The sequence below is a fragment of the Mandrillus leucophaeus genome, unplaced genomic scaffold, assembly GCF_000951045.1.
Source record: "Mandrillus leucophaeus isolate KB7577 unplaced genomic scaffold, Mleu.le_1.0 Scaffold247, whole genome shotgun sequence".
NCBI lineage: Eukaryota > Metazoa > Chordata > Mammalia > Primates > Cercopithecidae > Mandrillus > Mandrillus leucophaeus.
Window position 1 is genome coordinate 1432948 of NW_012102554.1, and position 22312 is coordinate 1455259.

Sequence of the window (22312 nt, forward strand, 5' to 3'; positions counted from 1 at the left end):
GGCCGGGACCGCCCGGGCCGCCTGCGCTGTGGCGGGAGGACGTGGGCCTTGGTCATCCCCGGCTTTTTGGAGGAGTTGCGTACTTCGTGGGCTCCTTTCGTTCTTCTCGGATCCCTCTTCCGGCTGTTTCCCCTCCTCACCCTAGCACACCTACAGAAACCCTATTTTGTTTTTCTGTTGTTCCTTACACGCTAAGAGCTATCGTCCCGCCAGACCTTGGGCTCATTTTACTGTCCCTTTAGGGTTGAACTTCCATCTCCCCCCTAGTTTGAGTGTTTCCGAAGTCCAACAAGCTGCCCCCTAGTCTGTGGGTCAGCCTGCAGGTGTAAACCAAGAGCCTAGCGACCCTGCCTCAGAATGGGCTTTGAACTCCATGGACTAAATCAGGGCCGCATGGAAAGACCTGCGTAAGTCCCTTCCCTTCCTTACTCCTCACTCCAAATGTAAGCTTGACAGGGGCCTACAGTGTTGATAAACGCCTTTTCTACACTACCAAGCAACACTTTGATTCTCATCTTTCTGTTTTGTTTGAAGAGACAGGGTCTCACTCCTTCACTTAGGCTGGAATGCAGTGGCGCCATCATAGCTCACTGTAATCTTGAACTCCTGGGCTCAAGTGACCCTACCACGTCAGCCTCCCAAAGTGCTGGGATTATAGGCATGAGCCACTGCGCCCGGCCTGATTCTCGTCTAAAAATGCCATTTTCAGAGTCGCTGGAGTCCCATTTCTTGGGTGTTGAGAAAACATTAAGCATCAGCCAGAAAACATCTTTCCTTAGATACTTTCAGTAACTAAAACTGCCTAATGCTCAGCGCTCAGATGCTAAGCAATAGTGAAAACAGACAAAAATATTTCATTTTAGTATTAGGTTTATAGAAATAAGTTCCAGCCTCTCAGAACCCAAAGTGACCTGGCTGAATTGTTTTCACGGAGAAACTACAGACCTTAGCTTGGGCGGTTGAGGGATCTCAGGGAATTTCTATAGCCAAAAATTATGACTTAATAACAGTGTATGCTCATAAGATATACTTTTATCAAAGCCTTAGAAGGTTAGAGATACAATTGAGAAATTAAAAAAGTAAAATCTTAGGGTTCACTGGGGAGAAAGAGAAGGTCCCAGCAAGGGGGAACAGTGATACCTGTGGAAAAACGTATCACTAATTATGAGAGGCTGTGGGGAAAACATGAAAAAGAGCCATAACAACATGAGCTGGGTGCTCCGCCAGGGAGGACTCCTACTCCCTGGGAAAGTTGACTTTTGGCTGGGTCTTAAGGGAGAAGGGAGGCTTCAACAAGAGCAAAAAGAACACTATAGAAAAGGTATAGAGACTGGGCACAGTGGCCCACACCTGTAATCCCAGCACTTTGAGAGGCTGAGGCGGGTGGATCACTTGAGGTCAGGAGTTCGAGACCAGCTTAACCAACATGGTGAAACCCCATGTCTACTAAAAATACAAAAATTAGCTGGGCCTGGTGGCAGGTGCCTGTAATTCCAACTACTCAGGAGGCTGAGGCAGGAGAATCACTTGAACCCAGGAGGCAGAGGTTGCAGTGAGCGGAGATCTTGCACTCCAGCCTGTTTCCCTTGTGCCTTCCTCAGTTCCTAAAACAGTGTAGAACACATAATAACTATTTAATAAGAATTTTTGTTGGTTGATGTGCGCAAAAGACAGAGCACTTTTTACAACTTCCACCATAAGTGAAAGTAACTTCCTTCACTGACTAAGGAACATTTTCTCCTCTTGATCTTAAATTTTGTTTTGCTTTTCCCCATCTGTTTGTATGTGTTTTGTTGTTGTTGTTGTTGTTGTAGTTGTTTTGAGATAGAGTCTCACACTGTCATCCAGGCTGGAGTGCAATGGCGTGATCTCGGCTCACTGCAACCTCTGCCTCCTGGGTTTAAGCGATACTCCTGCTTCCGCCTCCTAAGTAGCTGGGATTACAGGGACCCGCCACCAAGCCCAGCTAATTTTTGTATTTTTAGTACAGATGGAGTTTCACCGTGTTGGCCAGACTGGTCTCGAACTCTTGACCTCAAGTGATCCGACCTCCTCGGACTCCCAAAGTGCTGGGATTACAGGCATGAGCCGCCATGCCCGGTCGTTGTTCAAGCTTTTTAAATCAAGGTGGGGACAAGATTTAGCAGAAAAGAACAGTGAATTATAAATGCTTCTTTGGTGTTCATCTTCTTGGTTTCAGTTTGTGAGATTTACGTGGCTATTACTTTCAAGGCTGCCTTAACACCTCTTCTCGCATTCTTATTTCCTCTGCTCTTTCTTTTATCATCTTGTTTTAGCATTTTCTCATATTCTCTACAGATTTCACAATAGTTAAGAAGACATCTCTGACCAGATGCGGTGGTTTACACCTGTAATTAGGTCAAGGTGGTAAGATTGCTTGAGGCCGGGAGTTCAAGACCAGCCTGGACAACATACCAAGACCCTGCCTCTACCAAAAAAAAAAAAAAACAAGCCAGGCATGGTGGTGCATTCCTATAGCCCTAGTTACTCAGGAGGCTGAAGGAGGAGGATCGCTTGAAGCAGGAGTTCAAGGTTATGGTGAGCTATGATCACACCACTGCACTCCAGCCTGGGTGACAGAGTGAGACCCTGTCTCTAAAATGACAGTCAACTACCTTCAGATTTCTAACAATTTGAATTTCAGTCTTTTTCCCCCAATTTGGCTAAGAAACTGTTTTTTCCCCACCCTTACAGTGTTTCTCCTCCCACCCCCCCATCTGTAATTATTTATTGCTTAGCATACATCTTGTTTGAAACCCCTTGCATAAGGGAACCTAAGCTGCAGCATGCTCTATTTATTTCCTTATGAAAACAATTTATTAGGCCTGGTGGAGCCAATATCCTGGAGTTGCAGAGGAGAAAAATAAATTCTTGCCTCATATTTCCTCACCTAAATAATAGAATGCAAAGTTGTAATTTTAAGGCATCAGCTTTATGTGAAGTTTGGCTTTAAGTTATGAAACCATAACAATTTAGGCTTCTTGTTAGCTGCGGTTAAGGGGAGGAAAGTATGGAAGTTGAGAACTGCGCTTTAGAAATCAATGAAGGGAACTAAATGTAGCTCAAAGATCCCTCTCAAAGAAGATACAGTTTTGATTTTGACAACCGAATGTCCAGCTTGAACATCGAGCTTCTGTGTTTAGGGGCTATTTCAGCCTCAGGTGGCCCTGCTTAATTGCTTTGCTGTTCCCATTACTAACCATGATGACAACCTACCTTTCCTAACAGATACACTTGCGTTTTAATTTATCTTCAAAAATAAATCACACGTTATAGCATTCCCCTCTTCTGGGCTAATTGAATCAGTTCCTTAAATGTCTCTACATGTAATGATTTGAAAGAGGCACACTGTTTGAAATATTTAAAAAATTAGGGCCCTTAGGTTGTATGCAGAATGATCTCAGTGCTTATTTCAGGTATAAGTGTTTCCTAATGATCGCATTCATCTCAAATGGGATATGCCTGGCCACTTTATTTGAAATGTTTCCTGAAAACTCTAACAGGAAAGCTTAATGCAAGGTATATTTATAGAGAAATGGTATTTAATTTATTAACAAAAGCTTATAAAGAGCTTTACATATTTTTATCCAGAAATGCTTAATGAAGTATTTGGGACCCATTATGAAAACTTCTATAAAATAAATCTACTTATATTTTTATTTAACTTGTATATTAACTTTTTATGTGAGATCTAAACTCTCATTTAATTATCCTATTCCTTCTAACATCCAGAAGAAAAGAGGCTGAGGCTGTGGTATTTATTAACCATAAAAATTCTCTAGATATTAAGTTCCTCATTTCTTGATGTGGCCTCTGGTCACTATATTCAATGAGAAGAGGTATTTGGAGGTGCAGGGAGTAGAGTCCTAATTTATTATGACTCAAAAAACTATGTCTTGATACAAAACACAGTTCTTTTCTTTTTAAATATATCCTCTACTTTTCAGGGACCCCAGGAGACTATTTTAAACTTGGGAACTAGATGTGCCTTTGTTGTAAAGCCCAGTCCCATTTCGTATATGTTGGAGAAGCTTCAATTTGGGTACTGGGATGAGCTCAGTACTTCATCAATAATCACACTTAACAGACACAGAAAGAAATTAAAATTCCAGCTACACAACCTTTTCTGAAGGGCCTGAGGGAAATGCATTGGCGCCCCCTACAGCCGATAGTGTGTATGTGCAACTGAGTATATTGTCCATTCAAACATAATAGCTTGGATTCAATGTATTTTTATCTGATACTGGTGAGAAATCTTTAAGAGATGTTATCATTTAATTTGAATTTGCCTTGAGAAAAAATAATCTCCTAGAGTCAGACAAATTTTAGATTTTAGTTAGTTTAGGAGAAGGACTTTATTTTGACTTATAGGAAAAGAACAGAAGTGTTTCTTAGCCAAATTTACCATAGAAAGTGCAATACTGAGAACACTATGGTCCCACTCACATAGCATTCAGAGAACTCTGTCACAGAGGAAGTTGCATTAGTGTGTCTCAGATTGGAAGCTACTGTTTTTATCATGTGAGTGAGGAAGAATTATTAATAGGCAGATTCCAGAATTTATTTCTCTTTTCGCCCAGATAAGTACTTGGCATGTAACTAAGTTGTCTGCTGTTTTTCTTTATTTCACATTTCTTAGCTTTCCTTTATCTTTTTACCCTTCTAAAATTCCTCAATTCTACAAATAACTCCTGTTATTATTAGGTTGGTGCAAAAGTAATTACAAGTTTTGCCCATTTAAAAGTAGTGGCAAAAGCCACAGTTACTTTTGCATCAACCTAATACTTAACATGGGACCCTCCCATTCCTAAGGTTCCTCCCCAAGTCCATCTGCGCTTATACAGCCACTCAACTTACAGGATCTTTGGGCATAAGGAATTCTCACATGAACTTTGGCACTATTCGGGGCAAGGATCTATATTTATATGCACTAGAAAATGAGGCTAAGTGAACTGTCTCTTTCTCTTTTTACATGCTGAAATGGGCCACTGAAAAGATAACGAGGAACACTTTAGATGTCCTGACAACAGAGGAGGCATGGCAGCCTCTTTTATCTCAACCAAACAGTTTGCTGTGTGAAAGGTATAGAGTAAAACTGTGAGGCATTTAGGGCTGGGGTAGGTACCCAATTTGGACATCTACCACCAAATGGCAAGGAGGGGTCTTGCTTCGGGCTGTATAATCCCACTTCTAGAGCATCTGTGTCTTTCTGACTGCAGTTCCTGAACCTGGATTTTTTTTTTCTCTGTAAATCAACTAAGTTCAATTGAACAAACATTCATTGAGCATATATTATGTGCCAAGCACTGAAATAGAGTCTATGAAGAACACAGAGAAACTTTGTGACACATCCCTACCCTCAAATTCACAGTGAGGCTGTGGAATGACAGTAATCAAATCTGTGAAAATATTCACAGGTCCTATGAGACAGGAAAGAAATCAGAATATCCAGTGCAGAATTAGAGTGAAAGAGGATGTCTAAAAGGGGACAGCCCGTTCACAACCCACACACAACCCACACACAAATATTTTTGGAGGGGCCTCCCATGGGCATTTATAATCTTCTGGGTGCTATGAGGAACAATGTGACACAAAAGATAAAGAGAACATTTTCCAGAGCATAGCCTAACAAAAAACTTGACATTTTTTAGTGTAAAGGTAACTGATGGTATCTACCAAATTAGCAATTTGTAAAATTGGAATTTCCAAAAGCAAATACTTGGAGCTGAGATTACCTCCCACTTCCCAAATTCAAGTTATATGATCTCAAGTATAATACCCTTTGATACAGACCTAGCCGGAAGAGATAATAGAGGTGAAAACAAGGGCAGCTTATTTTTTTTCCACTTAAGAGTATTACATATAACACTATGTCATGTTTCTAGTGCATACACACCTACCATAGAGAGATGTTGCCACCTACTCCTGTTTAGTCAGGGGGTCAGACTTTCATGGAACAGACCAGTGGTTTTCAAACCAGGTTCCAATTGTAATTTAGGGAGCTTTACAATATGGATGCCTGGTCCCACTTCCAGAGATTTCAATTAATTTAAGATGTGGCCCAAGGCAATGATATTTTAAACAAACTTTCTGATGTCTAGTAAGGCACAGCCTGGTTTGAGAACCACTGTTTAACCCCCAGAAGGTTAACCATGTGAGGTTACTTGAATCTACTCTAAACCTCTGGATTGGGCAAATGGATTCTGTGCCTTCCCACTTTGTAGTGCTCTTTGATTTGCTATTTTTAATTTAGTATTTGAAAAACACATCCAGCCTCAAATGGATTGACCTTTCTGCTAATGTATTTCACCTAAATTAACAGAGGCAATTAGCTAATTTATATTGGAATTGTGCACTTTCCAGTTCACATTTATCAACTCTTAAATGCTTGATCTGGTGTTGCAGTTTAAATTTTTTATTATTACCCTTTAAATCTGAAGTAATGTCTTACATCTAATTAGCCAAACTTACATATTCAATTAATAGATTCATTATGGGCTAATGAATATGGAGGCAGCACTAGGGCAACATCTGCCTGCCAATTGAAATGACTGAAACTTTTCTGCTCTGAAGAAAGGAAAGAGTCTGTTCTATAACTTAAATAGCTCGAATTTTCCATTTTCACATTTCTGAGTACTGTACTGCTCTTAAGGAGTTTTATGGACCTGCCAAGACAGGAAAGACAATATGTTGTCCAGAGAAACCTGCTCTTGTAGAGGAATGCAAAATTCAAAATTGCAAACAAACAAACAAATGAACAAAAAAACACATCTGAAGACATTTTTTAGTATAAAAATGTACAAATCTAGATGGTCACTCCAGATTATGGAGTTTTTCTAACTTGTGTTTTTCATAACAAATGCTTGAGAAAATAAACTAAAAGTAATATCACAAATCAAACAAAATCTTTAGTATGCCTTAGGATCACTCCAAAACTCACTTGATTTCATGATTTAAAGATATGTCCAGATACTTTCAATAATTTAATGTTCTATGGTCAGTGATATTTGGAATCTAGATAATTCAGAGATCTAAAATGAATTTGTGTAATATCAGTTATTAAACTTCTGGCTTTTTATTTCTCTGGTTATAAAGAAATAGTCATTTTTAGTAATTATAAAAAGCCACCCACTTCAGGAAAGGTGGGTGAGAGCTAGAATTCACTTGAAAAACTGTTTTTAAGGATGGCAAGACTGTGGGGAAAATAATCAGAAATCATTTTCAAAGTATGTGATGTCTTCGACATCAAAACAGAAGGTGAACAAGTCACTTTGGCCCGATGTCTGCAGTATGACAGAAGGAGAATTTGAGGTCGTGTATGTGCTACTCTACTGAGGCATGAAAAGTTTGTTGTTGATTTTTATACTCCTTACGTTCAAGGTGACACTTGGATTATAAAAAGTCCATATTTCTTCCCTTGAATTATACAGATGCAAAGTGTCAATATCCTTGTGTCAAGTACATGTTATCAAATATTCTAAAATATGAATTACTGCTATATTCATGTGTTTGATACTGAGGGACTCTTAATGTGCCTAGCACTGGCTAGATACCCTGGGGTTATGAAAAAGAAAACATAAATTCTGCTTATGGCTGAAGAAATTTGCAATTTGTTTGTCATAATAAGTCTTCATAATTGACTTTACAAATACACCTATGCCCACAAGATTAGATTTACTGTGTTTTAACTGTGCTTTACCCTCCCTTTTCAGTATCTAAAAAAAAAAAAAAAGGTACACATGCGAGTAAATCTTTCCCATGCTGCTCTCACTAGTAAGGAGCACAGAAAATGAAAACAAAAGACAAAAAAATATGGCACTTGGTGTGCTCAGAGGAACTGGAAGGGGAAGGTACAAGTAGTACCTGAGTAGGAAGTGCGTCTGCCCTGGTACTCATGCTATAGAGGGCCCTGCAGTCATAAAGGCACAAAAAGCAAATTTAGTAAGGAATATACGGGACCCTCTGTCACTTGTGATCTGACACAAGCTGTTTCAGATGTGTGCATCATCTCTAACCCTAAACAATCACTGTCACAACTAACACTGTTCAGGCCCGAAGGAAGTGCTCTTCCTCATCTCTGGCCCTGTGTTCAGAAAAAGAAAGACAGCGTCCTTTGCAGGGAATACTGGGAAGATCAGTGTGTCAAGCAGCTGGCATCATTAGAGTATGGGGTGTCACCATTTGAGCAGTGCGAGTACGAAGGTGAGAGAAAGACACATTAATGAACTTATCACGTCCTTCCTCTCAGATAGCATGAATGCACCCAATTCTTCCAAAGTGGGAGAACTGTTTCCCAGAGGTGCCATGCTGAGTGTCTAGATTTTCTTGCTTCTCTTTGTGTTCTAGTTGATAGTTTCTAGGGTAGTCTCAAATTAACATGGTTTTCTCAATAGTTCTGTGTGGTGACTGAGGAATATTTTGCAGTATTAAACAACAAAATATTCTTACATTTTTATATATGTAGATCTAGATATAACGTGTGAATTTGACCTTTTACATGGGCAACTAGGTACACATTAAACTCTAGAATTGCTAATAGTTTTATTCTTATAAAAATTTGTAAAAGAAGTACTTACATTTTAAAAAACTGAATAAATAACGTATTTTAATAATTGTATTTAAAAGTTTGGTACTCATTAATTTTAATTTTTATTTTACCTTTTAATTTAAAAAATTTTAAAAATATTTTAGAAAAGATAACTTTAAAAACTATGAGAAGTAATATAATGTTTCCATTTTTAATTAGTTCACATCGCTAATGAAAATATCTTCATATTTGTATACTTCAAATATAATTCATTTTTTAAAGATCCTTTAAAGTATTACTGTCAATATCACCAAATTATGTGAAAACCTTGATTATAACAATACTGTGATTTGATTAAATAAATGCAACAATTGCATTTTATCAAATATGTAATTTATGAGTTATATATATGTTTATTTTATTATTTATCCGAACATTGCTGGCACATCAGCAGAACAATAGGACATAAACAGTCATAATTAAATTCAACAGTCTTGATATTTTGTTTTCAGTCAAGTAAAAAGTATAGCTTTACATATTTAAACATTTTGCCAACATGAAGCTCTATTTGTCAAAGCAGAAGAGGACATTATATTTAACAGTTTTTAAGTTTAGTTTAAGATTGTAAAATATTTAAATGTCTGGTTTCTGGGTCTCCATTTGGTTTTTTCCCCCACAAATATTAGGAGTAGGCCTAGATAAATGGAGTTGCTTTTCTCTGTAGGCTCAAGAGATTGGTGTTTCTCCCTGTCAATTCCATGTACCTTTTCAGAAATAATCAGTTTGCACTGTTTTCCTTTGTTGACTGTCCTATAACAACCCTCCTGCATACAGTTGTCCCTAGGTATCTATAGGGGATTGGTTCCAGGACCAGTGATACCAAAATTCATGAATGCTCAAGTCCCTGGTAGAAATTAGCATAGTATTTGCATAAAACCTATGCACATCCTCCTGTATACTTGAAATCATCTTTAGATTCCTTATAATACTTAACACAATGTAAGTGCTTTGTAAAAAGTTGTTTTACTATATTGTTTAGGGAATAATGACAAGAAAAAACAGACACCAGCCTGGGCAACATGGCAAAACCATGTCTCTACCAAAAATACACAAATTAGCCGGGCATAGTGGTGTATGCCCGTAGTCCCAGCTACCAGGGTGCCTGAGGTGGGAGGATCGCTTGGGCCCAGGAGGTTGAGGCTGCAATGAGCTGTGAGTGTACCACTGCACTCCAGCCTGGGCAGCTGAGTGAGATCCTGTCTCAAGAAAAGAAAAAAGAAAGGAAAAGAAAAAAAGAAAAGACAGACACAACCATCCTTTTTTGTTTTGCAGAATATTTTCCATTCAAGGTTGGCTGATTCCATAGATAAAGAATCCGTGGATAGGGAGGGCAAACGTTATTTTTTAAGTTCTCTCTGAAAAGATATGCAAAGTAGTTCCAGAAACATGTTTGACTCTGAACTCAGTACATTAATTGGATCTTCATTTTTAGGTGGTTTTCATGTATTATTAGCAGGCTGTGTCAACATTATTGATGTTTTCCATATCTCAATAATTTTGTGTTTATTTACCTTATTAAATAATTGAAAGGACACTGGATCAGGACCCAGGAAACCAAAACTGAATTCCTGATCATTCTCTTATTCAATGTGTTGAACCACTGCCAATGTCCCCAGCTTCCCAAGAAAAATTGTCATTTCCTGATAGAAAATGTCAGTGTTAATATCAGCATATTTCCATAAGAATATGCAAAAGTTTATATTAGAGGATCTAGGTTTTTTAAAAAATATAAAAGGGAAGTGTTGCAAAGCTATTCACAAAACTGTAGAATAAAGAATCAGGGCACAGTTGAGCTAAACAAGTTGTAGGATAAGTGAGAAATTATTATTACATTACATCTTCATCATCCAACAAAAACAACCACAGCACTGTTAGGTACTGCAAAGTATAAAGATGCTTAAATCATTGTTTCACATCAAGGAGCTTTCTGTGCAGGCCAGCAGGGAGCACAGTGATGGTCTTGTCCCTAAATAGGTGTGCAGTGCTATGGAGAGCCAAAAGAGAAAGTGGTATTTCCCCGTGGGGATCAGAAGTTTACCTGGACCCGCATGATAGAGAGGAAGGGACATAGGCAAGACTAGGGTATTGGTCGGAAGACTGGGGCAAATTTTGGAAAAGAAAAGTTTGGCTACAGTGTGGCACACCTGTGGAGGAAAACCTAGGAAATAAGCCAGCCCAGATGACAAGCTAATAAATTTGTTTAGGCAGAAGGGGGAGCTAGAGCAAATCAGTTCTCTGTCTCCTGTTTACACTGTAGTATTACAGGTGTTAGACGGTAGCAAGTCCTAGAGAAGTGTGATGTGTAAGTCACTGTCATTCAACATTGTAAACAGCTAGGTAAAAGCAGAAAAAGGTCCAAAAGGTCTGTGCATGAAATCAAAGGATCCTTAGGCATGGGAGAAATTCCTAGAACTATAGGAAAAGGAAGAAGGTGATGAAAAAGAAAGGGTTGTGAGATGCCTGAAGGCGCTCACTCACGCTGCAGTGGCTACAACACCCTGCAAGATACAAAGTGGTCTCTGTTAACCCTCTCCTCATCAAGTCCTGCATCTTCTGTTTCACTATTATTCCCCCTATGGAGTCCCTTCTCTCCAGTAATGCTACTGCCTTGGTTGTGGTCCTCTGCATCTCTTGAGCAGCATACGCAGCTCTGCAAAGTTATGTACTGATGAGAATGAATTTCAGTTAAAAGGTAAAGGGCACAGATCAGTTCCTGTAGTATATGAGAAACAAGAATGCTCTAAGCCACTGATGGGAGGAGAGGATGTCTGGACTATTGGAATAATTTGTTCTTACTGCTTCTGGACTTGACCGACTTCAGTCCACCCTTTATGCTGCCAAAAGAGAAAATTTGAAAGCAGGTGATTCAATCAAGTCCAACCAGGGACTTAGAGGTCACCTTTTCCAGGCTTTCCCAAACTTATGTCATCGCTTGCAAATAAAAGAGATTCCCAGGTTCCTCCTGGGCCTGCTGGATCAGTCTCCAAGGAAGGGCCCAGGATTCCGTGTCTTTAATGACTTGAAATCCCCCAGGGGATCCCTGTGCTCAGGCAGTTTGGGGAAGCACTGATGGAGCCCATCACCTTTTATGACAGATGAGGAAACTCAGATCCTGGGAGACACATCAGTTACAGAAGTCGGGAAAATTAGGGCCAGAATCAGAATGGAGAGCCTGGAAAGCAGAATAGCTGTGGATGAAACTGCAGACCTTATCATCATCTCACTGGTGTCTGTGCCAGAGCCCCATCTGAGATTCACCCTGGGGCTCCTGGGAGTGTGGGATCCTGGCAGTTGGGGGCCTCCCTCCCACTCCTTCAGCCCTATGGGGTCACAACAGCTGCAACTCTTGAGCAGTGGGAAGGAAGAAAGGAAGGAGAGGGGAGGAAAATCCGGGACTGTGTTGCCGCTGAGGAATCAGGATCAGGCAGAGCATGGGGTACTTTTGCATCCAGTTTCTATTTGTCCAGAGACAGCTAAAGATGAGCAAGATCTGCCTACGGGCAAATTTGTGAGCCCAGCGGTACTCATCCCTGGTGCTTCCAACCTCCCGTTTTGTTTTCTGTCTCCCCTCATGAGCGCCCTTGCCTCTTCTTCCCCCAGGGTCTCCTGTGCTCAGTCCTTTCTTCCGTAGATCCATAGAAATATCTCTGCAGTTGTCATCCATACTTTGACTGAAAACTGTTTTGCTGGACTCATTATTTGTTCTCTCCAGCCTTTCCCCCCGCTCTGTCTTAAGTATTAATATAAGGCCTAAAAGAATAAAGTATTTCAGATAACAGTAGCAGTGAAAAAACATTTATAATAGAAGACCAAGAATCCCGACTTGCCCTTGAAATCATAATTTTCCTAAGATTGCCTTAAAATTTTGTTCAGCCATTCCACACACATTTAATGAGCAGTACCTGTACAAAGCACTGTGTTAAATATTTGGCATTCAGGAGAGAATAAGGGGAATTCGTAGAAAAATGAACAAGGCCTGGTCCATCCCTTTGAGTTGCCCACAGTCTGGTGAGGATAAAAAAATCTAAGAGGTAACACGGTATGATGGAGACATCCATAACATAGATAGGAGCCTAGGAGAGGGCATCGTTAACCTCTGGGCCAGGACGAGGCTCTACAGAGAGGCTACAACTGATTTTGAACTGGAAGCATAAGAAGGTTTTCACTTGGGTGTTAACAGGGTGAAGGAAGCCACATATACAAAGGAACAGAGACTTTGAAAAGTTTGCCATGTTCAAAGGAAAAAAAAAAACAGAAGATCTGTATGGAAAGAGAGTAGAATGAATGGTAAAGAATAGATGGAAATGGTGCTTAAAAGTAGGCTGGTAAGTAAGTAATGTAACAGACTGTGTTTTCCAAAGATGGCCTCATGGATACATATTCCATCCCACAGTATGGAGCTTACATTCCTTCATCTAGAGGTGAGGCCTTCTTGCAGGGCTTCAGACATCACAGAGCAGTAACAAGTCATCCCTGCTGTCTTCTGCCCTAATGTCTACCCACGGTAAACATGAGAGATAATAAATGACTTGCTGTTTGAAGCCACTAAGTGTGGGGGTAATTTTTTATACAGCAATAAGATAACACATACAAGTCATGTCAAGGAATTGCTTGCTGGGAGAAAAAATTTTTTTTCTTTATAAATTAAAACTAGCAAACACTGAGAAACCAGTGAAGATGGTTTTTTGTTTGTTTGTTTGTTTGTTTGTTTGTTTGTTTGTTTGTTTGTTTTATCCGGGAATGGCCTAAGAATTGCAAATGAGAAAGACAGGCCTGGTGCAATATGGAAATAGGTGGTGGGGAAAGGGCTGCTTAGAGGCTGGGATAACCTCAAGGAGGCTGTCGGTTATCCAGGCCATGCAGGAGGGATGGTAGGGCAGGAAAGCAATTTCCATTTTAAAGGAATACTTTCTTAATTTTAGTTTTGTTTTGGAACTCTTTTACTTTCATGTAACCAAAAAGTGAGAGGCAAAATACTTCAGCTGATTCTCTACCACTACCCACTGTGGAGAATCATCCTTTTCTTCTGCTTCCTTATATCCAGGTCCGAGACTTTCAGAGTCTATTGTCGTGATGCCCTCATTCCTCCCTAATGATGTCTAGTGGCAAAAATCCTACTTCTCTTAATCAGTTTCTTTCTCCTTTTCTTCTCTCCACGTTTGAAGGTCATGATGTCAGTCTCATCATCTAGACTTTTCTGCTTCCTCTAGCTCATCAGCCTACAGGTTCAGGAGGAACCTTAGTCCTGGGGTTCTATACTATAGTTAATACTGTTACAGGACAGGGGTCCCGATCCAGACCCCAAGGGAAGGTTCTTAGATCTTCGCAAGAAAGAATTCAGGATGAGTCTGCAGTGCAAAGTGAAAGTAAGTTTATTAAGAAAGTAAATGAATAAAAGACTGGCTACTCTATAGACAAAGCAGCCCCGAGGGCTGCTGGTTGCTCATTTTTATGGTTATTTTTTGATGATATGCTAAACAAGGGGTGGATCATTTATGCCTCCCCTTTTCAGACCATAAAGGGTAAGTTCCTGACATTGTCACGGTATTTGCAAACTGTCATGGTGCTGGTGGGAGTGCAGTAGCGAGGACGACCAGGGGTCACCACTCTCGTAGCCATCTTGGTTTTGGTGGGTTTTGGCCGGCTCCTTTACTGCAACCTTTTTATCAGCAAGGTTTTTATGACCTGTGTTTTGTGCTGACCTCCTATCTTATCCTGTGACTTAGAATGCCTTAACCGTCTGGGAATGCAGCCCAGTAGGTTTCAGCCTTATTTTACCCAGCTCCTATTCAAAATGGAGCTGTTCTGGTTCACATGCCTTTGACATTACTGCATACTATTTGACCCCAAAGATGATTGTAAATCCTGAAGGAATAACCATGTATTTATTAATACAAATGATTTAGTGCATAAAGTAGTGTTAATTGTGTGATAGCCTTCACCACCTAGAGCAGGACTCTTTAATTGCTACCAATTGTCTAGTATACATGGTAGAGTGCAAACATCTAAGGGATATTTAGGGAAGTGATGCAGGCCAAAAAGAAAATGAATTAAAATTTTTTCTCCACCTCATTTATGTTTTATTCTTCCTGCCAAATATTAGACTCATCTCTAAATTTAAGAATCGTTGGCAATAAAATCTTACATTCACTGTCATGCATTCTTTTTCATCTTAGTAGGATGTTTCATTAAACTTTTCTGGAATTTATTGAGCAATTTCTCTCTACCAGAATCTTACTCATTATCTTACTCAATCCTCACATCAAGTCCACAGTCTTTTTTTTTTTTTTTTTCATTTTACAGTTAAGACAATCTTCCCCAATCTAAGTTAAGTGACATGCTCAGGGTTAAGTGGCTCATAATGATAAAGCAGAGCCTTGAGGCTAGATATTTTGACTTTCCAATTCAGGATTCTTTTTGCTATATGCCAGAAAATGTGGCGGATTTAGGCCATAGCTTTACAGAGACAGTAATTGAAGGCAAACTACACAGGTATAATCACTGAATTTGTTTTTAATCTACAAAGTGACATACTGACCAATCATATTCAAACGGTTGGATGACTGTTCAGATCTTAACTGCTAAGTCTTTTAATATAGGCAGGCTTTCACTAGACCTGTGCAAGGTTCTACCCTAGATCTCAATCCTTCTCTACTAGGTCGCGAAAACTTCACAGGGTGTCGTGTTGCTTAGCAACCCAGATTCTGTAACCAATTATTTGGGCTCAGATCCTAACTCTGCCACTTGTTAGTTCTGTGACCTGGAACAATTATTTAACCTCCCCATGCTTTAGTTCCTTTGTTGTTTAAATGTGGATAATAATAGTGCCCCCCCCCCTCTCTCTCTCTCTCTCTCTCAGGTTAAATAAGTGGATATAGTACTTGGCACATAGTAAATGCTATTTAAGCATTAGACATTATTATTATTATTGTTGTTGTTATTGCCACAATTCCAGGGAGCTAACAGCAGTAAATAAATAATTATGGGCTGGGCATGGGGACTCACACCTGTAATCCCAACACTTTGGGAGGCCCAGGCAGGCAGATCACCTGAGGTCAGGAGTTTGAGACCAGCCCAGCCAACATGATGAAACCCTGTCTCTACTAAAAATAAAAAAATTAGCCAGGCATGGTGGTGGGTGCCTGTAATCCCAGCTATTTGGGAGGCTGAGACAGGAGAATTGCTTGAACCCAGGAGGTGAGGGTTGCAGTGAGTGGAGATTGCACCACTGCACTCTAGCCTGGGCAACAGAACAAGACTCTGTCTCAAATAATAATAATAAATAAATTAAATAATTATGGAATCAGTATGGCAATTTAATACCACACATTTACCTGTATATGTATATGTGGATATATGTATATATAACTGTTTTGTTTTCTTTTATATCTTAATTTTCCAATCAAGATTTAAGAGTTCCCATTGACTAATACTTGAATACTTGAAGAATCTCTTTCTCTCTTTGATCATTATGGTCACTAGGCAAAATAAGTGATGACTTGTACTGATTTGCTAGGACTTCCATAACAAAATACCATCGTCTGGACAGCTTAACAACAGAAATTTATTTTCTCATAATTCTGCATGCTAAAAGTCCAAGATCAAGGATTGGCTAGGTTGGCTGCTTTTGAGGCTTATCTCATTGGCTTGCAGATGGCTACCATCTTGTGCCTCTTCACGTGGTCTTTGCTCTGGGCATATACATCCCTGGTATTTCTCTGTATGCCCAGATTTCTTCTTCTTCTAAGGAGACCAGTCAGGTGGATTAGGGCAACCCTAAGGGCCTCATTTTAACTCAATCACTCCTTTAAAAGTCTTGTCTCCAAACACAGTTACATTCTGAGACAGAGGGGTTAGGATTTCAACACATGAACTAAGGTGAAGGGAAGGGCACAATTCAGTCCAGACATGTCTATTTATCCTATTTTATCTTGATGTGTCTACTGGGTGGGAGCTGTGATCTTTCACTAGTGTTATACAATTTCCTAGGATCACCCAAGGATATTGTCTGTGGCAGGAGGAGATTTGCATAGACACCTGGTTGAAATATGGTAGCTTGTAAAATCCTCTTGTCCTTTCGGCTGGATTGCTGAGTTCTAGGGGAAGATAAGTGAAAAGTAGAGCCAGCCCTGAAGGACACCTGTGCACCTTGTCATCGTCCTATGTGCACACATGCAACATATAACCAGGTGGAACCCAGAAAGTGGACCTGCTGGAAAATACCAAGGGTAATCAGTACATTTTCTGTGGTTTTATTTTGTTGTTAGGGTCTTGCTCTGTTGCTCAGGCTGGAGTGTAGTGATGCGATCATAGCTCCTGGTAACCTTAAACTCCTGGGCTCAAGTGATCCTCCCACCTCAGCCTCCCAAATGGCTGGGACTACAGGAATGCACCACCATGCCCAGCTAATTCAAAAAAGAATTACAAAGGCAGGATATTGCTATGTTTCCAAGCTGGTCTCAAATTCCTGGCCTCAAGCAATCCTCCCATTTCAGCTTCCTAAAGTTTGGGATTACAGGCATGAGCCACCATGCCCAGCCCATGGTTTTACTTCAAAGGGTTCTTCTGATCATTTAACTCGAAAATTTCTGTAAGTTGACTCTTTCAAGGCAGTCATTAGAGTACCTGAATAGAAAGAAAAGGAAGAAAATTGGAAGGAATGGCTAAAAATGGGATCACAGAGCAAGGAAAGCCTTGACTAATATCTTCTCTATCTTTCAGCTCTGACATGTGCAAGAAAGTTTATATAATGGTACAAACTCCTGCAGTGGTCTTAATCAACTGACTCTAATCATTCTGTTACTCAGTCTTCTGCCTGTCGTGACACCTTTGGGGGCTTGACTCTCCTTGGTAGCAGTCATCAGCAGGGTTAAATTAAGGCAGGAGACTAACACTGGTTATTAGTTATTAATGGCCTAAGGTTACACAAAGGAACTTTTATCAGTTATTGATAACCTAAATTAATTCCAAGGGTTTCATACCAGGAGAAAGTGTTCCAATGCTAGAATTGCTTCCCATGTATCAGTGGTCTATTTTTAGCCTATGGGCTAAGGTGAATTCACAAATACTAAGCTTATTTAAAGTGATTATGACTGCATTAGCAGAAGGTCTGGCAGAACTGCGCAACCAAATCATTCTCAGACTTGCTGGTATGGTATTGTTAGTTTTATTTACAAACCAAGTACATCTTCGTTTGACCTCATCTTTTGTCTACTGCATAAATCTTCTGAAACTCCTCCCTAGACCTTCCCCAAGATGGAGGTAGCTAGATAACATGTTGGTTGGCCCCTAGTAAAGTTTTACCTAACTTGCAAGTGGCTTTTCTCACTAACATATTATTAATGTCAGGAGAAGGCTGTGTAACTGGGGCAATGGGGCAGTGCAGTTCAGTATCAGCAATCTTCAAAATGATCTGGTCTCATTTCCTCTAAGTTTCCCCAAAATCCACCAACTTCACACATTCTTGTCCTACTATTTACCTTAAAACATTTTCCTTTCCAAAAGTTGATGTCCCTTTCGATCAGTAATACTTGCTGCTGCTTCACTTTTTTATTCTTTGTAAGATTTTTATCCACTTACAGAAAGAAGTGAATCCCTCAATTTTTTCATTTCCTCTTTTCTGATATATCTCCCTGTAATAACATAAGAGAATAATGAGTTTAATTTATCTGGCTAAAATCATGTTCAGATTATCGATAAGATTATGAAATAGCTGTGATATAGCTGTGAGCTTTGGATTTAGAGTCATTGAGGCCGACTGCATTCTAATTCCACTGTTGACCAACTCTGTGAGCCCACATAAATTCTTTAATCTCTCTAAGCCTTGGCTTCCTCATATATAAAATGGGGAGAGGAATATCTCCTGCCCAGGATTATACTGAGAATTATGTAAAGTATCATGTATAAAAATGTTACACCTAGCACAGGATCTCACCCACAGTAAGTACTTGGCATATTTCACTTAAATCCAATTTTTCATATTAGTAATCTTTTTTAAGAAAAGTTTCTGTTATGGTAAATTTCAAACATACTCAAAAGAAGAGTGAAATTATGATAAACCCCAGTGTACCCATTACCCAGCTTTGTCAACAGTTTGCCAAATACATTTTACCTCTCTTCACTATTTTTCTACAGCAATTTTCTTTTTTTTTTTTTTTTTTTTTGAGAGAGAGTCTCTCTCTGTCACCCAGTCTAGAGTGCAGTGGCACGATTTTGGCTCACTGCAACCTCTGCCGCCCAGGTTCAAGCGATTCTCCTGCCTCAGCCTCCTGAGTTGCTGGGATTACAGGCACCTGCCACTGTGCCTGGCTAATTTTTGTAGTTTTAGTAGAGACGGGGTTTCACCATGTTGGCCATGCTGGTCTTGAACTCCTGACCTCATGATCCACCCACCTTGGCTTCCCAAAGTGCTGAGATTACAGGCATGAGCCATCGCACCCAGCCTTTTTCTGTAGTATTTTAAAGCAAATCCTAAAAATTAAGCTATGCCACATGTTAAAACTTTAGTATGTATCTCTAACTTACCACCAGAACATTATTTTATCTAACATAATTAAGAGGAATCCCTTAATATAATCTATAACCCAGTCCATATGCAAATGTTCTCTGTTGTCTTAAAGGTGTCTTTCTATAGTCAATTTTTTGGAATTAGAATTGAAACAGGGTTCACATATTGCATTTATTGTTATATCTCTTAAGTTTTTTTTGTTTTGTAATAGTCCTCAATCTCTTGTTATTTTCATTATGACATTGATTTGTTCAAAAACATAAACGATATTTGTGTCATGGAATGTTTACATTCAGGATTTAGCTGATTACTTACAGTTTTCTTTCAATTGTTCCTCTATCTTCTGTATTTCATGTAAAATGGGGTTTTGACCTAGAGTCTTGATGAGATTTATGTTCAAATTTTATAGGCCAGAATACCTCATAAGTGGTGTTATAGTTAGCAATCTTTTGAGGATGAATAATGATGTATTTTTTACTATTTTAAAATCAGTCTTAGAAATCTTTCCCTGCCACAAACCCAGGCATATCATGACCTTGGTGGTAGTTCCATTCAGTTGACTATAGAACTCCCTCACTTTGCATTACCTGCTGTATGTAGTATTGGTTTGTTGTTGCTGTTGTTTATTTTCAATAAAAGCACTGTTTTGGAAATTATGTGCCCCCAAGTTTAATGAATCAATTATTTTTTTAAGTCACTCACCATTTGCTTCATATATGTAGATACTGACTTAGAATTAGTGTTGAGTCACAGTATATTTAAAACAATGAGTCATTACCTCAAATGGAATATAATAGGAATTATTCAGAAGACAATAATCATCTTTTCTGTGGTCATGCCTTAACTTAAAGATAACTGAAGTTTCAGATTCTGGATGAGTCAGAATCCCCAAATAACTTTCCCCCAATTATCTGGATATTCTTTTGAAATTTGAGTCAATTTATATGATTTCCCCTAGAGGTTTCAAAGTATTTATTGGGTCCCTATTTCAAATAGATCAACTTTGCAAGGGGCTTTAGATACACAAAGGGAAGACATAACCCATGCACTCAAGGACTAACAGTTTGGTAGTAAAGAGAGTACAGCAGTGGCAGAAACAAAGAACATAAACATTTAGTAAAAGTTAGTTTAGAAGGATTATGGAAAAGTTATTGGTAGCATTTGAAATAAGTCTCAAAGATTTGGTATGATATTTTAGTCCATGAAAGATGAAAGGATATCTTTAGCAAGAATGACAAATGGAAAAAACATCTTAAAATTCAGAGGCTTCCAATCACTGAATATCGTTTGCCTCTAGTTAAGGGAATATGTAACAGAGATAAGAGAGACAGAAAAATGAATTCATATTATGCAGATTTCTGAATATCAGGCTGGTCAGCTAGCTTTCATTCATTCTTTCTTTCTTTCCTCAAAAGTTATCAGAAAATCATTAAGATGGCATACAATGGTGTCAATGCCAAAAGAAGGAAGAATTTTAACATGAACAGAAATATCATGATTTGCAGTAGCCAAAAAGTGAAAACAACTCAGATGTCCATTGAGTGATGACTGGATAAACAAATGTGGTATAGCCATACAATGGAATATTATTTAGCCATAAAAGATGAAGGATTGATACATACTGCAATATGAATGAGCCTTGAAAATATTATGTTAAGTGAAAGAAACCAGTCACAAAAGACTGCATATTATACGATTCCTTTATATAAAATGTTCCATAGAGACAGAAAGTAGATTAGTGGTTGGGCAGGGCGGGGAAGAAGGTGGAGGAATTGGGGATTGGAAGCTAAGGAGAGCAGTATTTCCTTGAAGTATTCTAAAATAGATTATGGTGATGAATGTACAATTCTATAGGTATACTAAAAGGTATTAAATTGCATGCTTTACTTGATAAATTGTACCATATGTAAATCTTATCTCAATATAGCTGTTTAAAGAAAAAATATGTTATCTCAATCTTATCTCAATATAGCTATTTAAAGAAAAAAAAAATGTGGTTATTGCAGGAAGGTCAAGAAGGATGAATACCGAGAAAAGACTATAGAATTTTACAATCATAAATTCCTTGGTGACCTTTAAAGAGGGAATTGCTTCTCTAAATTTGTGGGGGCAGGAGTGCATGAGTGAAGAGGAAGTGGAGGCAGAGTTGTCTTTCGGGAAATCTGGCCATGAAGAATGAGGCCATGGGACACAAGCTCCTCTAAATTCCCTGTAATCAGTCTCAACATTTATTTTTAAAATCTTATTTGTACCTTTCATTTCCTAAGAAAACCATTCTTTGGGACTGGGGCTTGTCTTTCCACCTACGTTCTTGAGCTCACTTTCCACTCTTAGCCTCAGAATCTTGCCTCATTTATTGTGTCCTTGCTGAATTGAACCATAAAAAGACATCAGACTAACACAAATTGAGAGACATTCTAGAAAATAATTGTCTTGTAATGTTAAAAAGTGTCAAGATCAAGAAAAGTCAGAAAGGACCAAGAAACTGTTCCCATTTGAAGGAGACTGAGAAAGTGTGACAATTAGATGTATCACATGATTCTAGAATGGCTTCTTTTGTTATAAAATACACTATTGAGACAATTAGTGAAATTTGATTGGGGACTGAGGATTAGACAGTAATAATGTATTGGTGTTAATGTCTTGATTTTGATGGTTATAGTGCATACATGTGGGAGGATATCCTTGTGTGTAGGCAATACTAAAGTACATGAGTTTGTAAGCATCATGGTAACCACAATGCAAAAACTTACAATAGATCCACTGAAAATAATAAAGGAACAAATTAAAACATACTACCAGATAAAATTGCTTAACCACAGAAGACAATAAGAAACAAAGAGAGTAGTTGCAAAGCCACCAGAAAACAAGCAACAACATGGCAATAGTAAGCCTTTGCTTATCAATTCTCCAATTGAAAGGCACGGAGTGAATGTGGAAACAAAACCCAGCTATATGCTGTCCACAGGAAACTCACTTCATCTAGAAAGGCATGCATAGACTGAAAGTGACAGGGCAGAAAAAGATACTCCACGCAACTGGAAACCAAAACATGAGCAGAAGTAGCTATACTTCTATCAGATCAAATAGGTTACAAATCAAAGGCTACCAAAAGAAATACAGGAAGGTTACTTTATAAAGGGTCAATTCAGCAAGAAGATATAACAGGTATAAATACATATGCCCTCAACACAGGA